Source organism: Arachis duranensis, chromosome 6 (genome assembly GCF_000817695.3).
Source record: "Arachis duranensis cultivar V14167 chromosome 6, aradu.V14167.gnm2.J7QH, whole genome shotgun sequence".
Taxonomy (NCBI): domain Eukaryota; kingdom Viridiplantae; phylum Streptophyta; class Magnoliopsida; order Fabales; family Fabaceae; genus Arachis; species Arachis duranensis.
This window is the reverse complement of record NC_029777.3, coordinates 11,703,107-11,708,456: the sequence shown is the minus strand read 5'-3', so window position 1 is coordinate 11,708,456 and position 5,350 is coordinate 11,703,107. Positions and strand designations below refer to the sequence as shown.

The 5,350-nt window shown below is 32.3% G+C and overlaps 1 long non-coding RNA gene and 1 pseudogene across 1 annotated transcript; both read left to right on the top strand.

Moving 5' to 3' along the window:
• The first annotated feature begins 1,218 nt into the window (after positions 1-1,218).
• On the top strand, positions 1,219-2,370 carry LOC107492820 (nicotinamidase 1-like; annotated as a pseudogene).
• A 753-nt stretch (positions 2,371-3,123) lies between these two features.
• Positions 3,124-3,763, top strand: LOC127739664 (uncharacterized). The gene is made up of 3 exons (XR_008010330.1): positions 3,124-3,293; positions 3,475-3,543; positions 3,647-3,763. It is a non-coding gene; the product is annotated as an uncharacterized LOC127739664 (long non-coding RNA).
• The last annotated feature ends 1,587 nt before the right edge of the window (positions 3,764-5,350 follow it).

Below are 5,350 nucleotides of genomic sequence, written 5' to 3'. Positions count from 1 at the left end.
GGATGTGCATCAACCCACCGAATCCGAGATCCCTCACAATCGCCTTCTTCTCCTCAGTCATGTTTCTGAACTTATCACTCAAGAGATGTGTGGCACACTTAAGGTCTTTTGTTTGGTTTTTTGCTGCCATTTTCTCTGAAACAAAAAATACACCCAAAGATATCAGTAAGATACACCCATATATATGAGTCAGATACACACATCAATAACAATAAGATACACCCATTGATAACAGTAAGATACACCCGTATATATGAGTCAGATACACCCAAAGATATCAGCAAGATACACCCATTGATAACAGTGAGATACACCCATAGATATTATTGAGATACATCCATATAGATATTAGTCAGATATCACTCAACCATGCTTCAATATCAAGCCACATTACAAGGTTAAGCAGTATACCCCCCCCAATCTACGGAATAAACCCCCAATAATCAACAACAATAGCAGGAGAAGTTAGAACAACAACGTAGAACGACGTAGAACTTAGAAGAACGACGTAGAACTTAGAACATTGTAACAAAGAAGCAAGAATAATAGTAAACCCTAGAAGAACGACGTAGAAGAAAAGTAAAATATACAGGAATCTTAATGAACTTACGTTGAGTATTGTTGCTTTGTTTTCTCTTCAGATTCTTCACGGAGAGTTTGATGGTGTTTTGATGGAGGTTTCGAACAACGATTTGTATATTTTGAACTTTGATTTTCGCTCGAAAATGGGAGGGTTTCCTTGTTTTCAAAGTGCTTTGAGAAGTGGAAGAAGTGGAAGAAGTGGAAGAGTCTGCCATACGTAACCGTTTGAGTGTTGAGCGCGTGATTTTGACGCACCATGTTATGTCTTTTCATGCGCGTGAGTTCTATTTGGGATGGGCCAACTTGTAAGCTTGTAAACTTGTATGTGTAGCAGACCCGTTTATTAATTTATTCATTTATGTATATGGAAGATATGGTTATGTTCTTCCTAACAGTAAATTAAATTATAAATTTTGTTGAGTAAAGTATTGAATCTTATTTGAAGAAAAATTGGCATATAATACACAGAGTGGGAAATTTAGTATGCAATTCTTTGTAGTTAATTTTGGTCAAGTGAGAAAAAAAGGATTGGTCTTCGAATTCAGTATAATTTGTTTGAGATATGGTGAACCATGAGTAGAACATGTTTGTGAATTTGCCTCAGTGAATGTAGGTACACTTCGAATTATGAAGTGAGCATGTAATAGTTACTCACCGATTTTAACTAAGAATTCAGATTACTTACTAGTGCGGGAAAGGGAGTATGGTGTCACAAACAGTTGAGCTCCTCAAGAATGAGATTCCTCTGGAGCAGGAGTCAGTGGTATTAACCGAAGCCACTGTCAATGGTCTTGTTCTTGTGGACATCATAAATGGATTCTGTACTGTTGGTTCTGGAAATCTGGTACTCTTCATTTACTAGTAATCAGATTTGAGACCCTGCATGTGTGTTTGTGATTAATTTACTTGCTTTTTAGGCTCCAAGAGAAGCCAACAGACAGATATCAAGGATGATCAATAAGTCAGAAAGGCTAGCAAGATTGTTCTGTGAGAAGAAATTGCCAGTCATGGCTTTCCTGGATTCTCACCACCCTAACAAGTCAGAGGACCCTTATCCTCCTCACTGTTTTTGTAGATTGGGTGAAGAAGAATAAGATCAAAACAGTGAGTAATTTGTGATTGTTTCTAGCAAAGTAAACTGCTGATTTTTTATATCATATCATTAAAAGTTATAACCACTGATGTAATGCATTTTCTTTTGTTGCTTGGATTGGGAAGCTGGTGGTTGTAGGCGTATGCACAGATATCTGCGTGCTGGATTTCGTGTGCTCAAGCATGTCTGCTAAAAACCGCGGCTTTCTGGAGCCTCTAGAGAGCGTGGTGGTGTATTCGCGTGGCTGCGCAACCTTTGATATCCCACTTGAAGTAGCCTACGACACCAAAGGAACTCTAGCTCATCCTCAGGTTTACCTTATTTTCACTATTTCCTTTTCATATGCATGGCTTCTACTCACTGAAGAGGTTTAAAGGCAAAATTGACATTCCCGTTTATTCTGAATACTGAAAATCCTGACCGGGTAATAAAAAAGTCCTTAATTTGATTTCCTTATTAAGTATTGGATTTAAGCTTAAGAAGTTTTGTTATATTTATTGCATAAAATATGATATCAATTAATCCATTATTTTATTATTTCTATAAGGAAACTTCTTAACTACGCCATGCTTTTTGTTTCTAAGAGAAGGAATAAGAAGCTGCGTGCTGTATTGAAGGAAATAGGAGAAAAAGAAGGCATTATATTATGCTATAGATGTCCCATTCAAGGATGGAATAGATGACCCTAGCTTTACTCGACTTTTCAAGACTGTAAGTCCAACTCCCTCTCACTTTGTCTCTGTGCATTATTTCTTACTTGATTGCGTTTAATCTGAAACTTTGAAAATTTTTATGCTATAGATCATCTCTAAAGTAGTGGAAACATATCAACCTGGTGCAATAGTTCTCCAGTTTGGAACTGATTCACTTGTTGGATATTGCCTGGGTTGCTTCAATCTCTCTATTGATGATGCATATCTCCCAGTAAATTTTCTTTTCTATTGAAAGTGTCATTGTTCTATGTTATTGCTGGGTTGTGTGTTGGGTCATCTGTACAAATGCTAGTATCCTTTTCAATTATTTGATGGATTGGCTTGATTAAAACATAAACTTTTGATGCTTCTTTACTGGTCATGATGAATGTGTCAGATTCATAAAGAGATTCAATTTGCCCTTGCTGGTGGGTTTATATAATTTTATATTTGCCTTAAATTTACTTATTATTTTGATTCAGATATACATGAGTGGACTTCTGCCACAGATCACATTGACATCCAAAAATTGGCTCCTAATCCTCTTGTGTATTGTTAAACTTCCTAAAATTGTAATGCAATGCTTGTTTTCAAGTTCCTTGCTTTTGGTTGGTATACATGCTGTGTCTATATATGCAGTTGACCTGATTTCTTTTCATTGTAGGTTTCTCCAGTGGTTGATTGAAGAGCAAGACTGTAATGACACTCAGTTGCACACGTTGTATGCCGTATCACTTGCTAAATCAGCTATTGAAGCATTTGAGTCTGAAAATCTTGATAGTGGTAATACTGAGAGTACCTCTGGGATATCAATCTTTCAGACTAGTGTAAGAAAAAGACTGCAGGTATTTTTGCAATCCTCTGACTTGTATGATCCAGAAGAAGTTCTTGACTTGATTGAAGGGTCAGAGTTATGGTTAGAAAAGGTAAATTTTAAGTCTTTTAATTGTGTTATCTTAAACTCTATTTATCTGACTTTGGTTATTATACATAGTTCTTTGTCTGTGATCATTATCATACACTAATTTTATTTATTGAGCTTATATGTATGTATATACACTGATTTTATTTATGTCTTAAAATATTATTATGTCTGTTGGCTCACAGGAAGTTGGAAGACAGTGAGGCTGCTGAGGAGTATTGTGCTAAAATTGGCAGACCTGATGCTTACATGCAGTATGTCTCCCTTGAACCCTTTCAATACTTTATTTATCTATTTAGAAGTTCTTTTGCACATTGTAATGGAATTTTGCATTCTTAAATGTGATGATGGCCTCAGGTTGCTTGAAATGTATTTGGATCCACAAGATGGTAAGGAGCCCATGTTTAATGCTGCTGTTCGCCTTCTCCACAATCATGGAGAATCATTGGACCCTTTGCAAGTTTTAGAGGTATTATATCACTAAAGCATTTTTAATTATACTACAATTGTGAATATTTTGCAACCTGCATCATTGGACACAGAAGACAGATTAATATAAAGAAGCAGTTAATCACTCATGAGAATTGATGGTTGTTTTTCACCCTTCCCAGCCACGTTCCTCTTCCCTATTTTCTTAGAAAGTGGCCTGGGTAGCGGCATTAGGTGGCCACACGGTATGCATATAGAAAATCAAAATTTTCAATGAATACACAATTGAACCCTTTAACCTGACTTGTAAGGAAGGCTTGTAAAGTACTTGATTTTCCATTTTGTACCTTATACTTGGAACATCGTATTTCTTGCTGCTTGATGAATGAGAGGTTATTGATTCTCTTTGAAATCTCTCATTTGATAATTGATACAACTGGAGCAATTTTCATGTTTAATTTCCATGATATGTATATATAATCATGAATGTTTGAATCAAATACTTTTGTTCTTGGGCTGTATTACCGATCTGGATGGGGTGTCTCTGAATTGTAAAGAATTATTTGACTGTGTTTTGAATTTTTAAATACACTTTCTTAAGTTGTTAGATAATTAGTTTTAATATTGTTGAGATAATTTAAAAAATTATTTATAAATTATTTGCTTAAAAATTTCACTTTAATTATAATAATATTACTCTTTTATTTAAAGAAAAAGCTAATAAATTATTAATTAAAAAAAATTAAGTTTACTTAATAACTAATAGCAATAAATAAGCTCACGTAATTATTGTAGTTTCCTAATATTCCGTTTTACTCTCTTTGATTTTCGAAAAAACTAGTTAAATTAGTTAGTTATTAGAATTTATAATTTAAATTTATTTATTTTATCTATAAATTTAAGTCAAATTCAAACAAACTCAATTAGGTTTCAGAAAACTCTAGCTATGAGTCAATAATAAAAGTACGAATTAGATATACATAATACAACATCTCTATTATTTAGTACAATTAATTACTTTCAGATGATATCCTTAACTGAAAAAAATTAAAAAAAAAAGATAATTTCAATTTGTTTTACATAGATCATTTTTATTTATTCATCTGATTTATTAATTTTTTTTAAATTTAAAAATTCATTGAGTTTGTTTGTTTTTTATATAGTCAAATTTAAATTTGTTTTTTAAATTTAAATTATACTTAAATTAAATGGTGATAAGTTAATGAAATTTAAATATAAAATATCTTTTGCAACCATAACAAATATAATTCTAAAAATTTCTAGTGGCGACACTAAGTAAATAAATTTTCAAACTTAAACGTATGAGCGCCACGTCAGTATATGAGCTTCCCATTTGTATTACTATAAAGAAAAGATAAAGATAAAGATAAAAATAAAGATTTGTGTTTTTACTTGGGTAGATATATTTTTTTAATTGGAATGGATTAAATTTATATAATACAAAAACTTTTACTATTGCATTTATATTTAATAATATAATTTTGTTTTACACATAATAAATAAAATATTTTTCAATGTAAAAGTAAATTAGTTTCTGTTATTATTTAATAGAAATATATCAATTTTTAAAATTTTTAGACCAATTTTTTTATAATTAAACAATATGATATT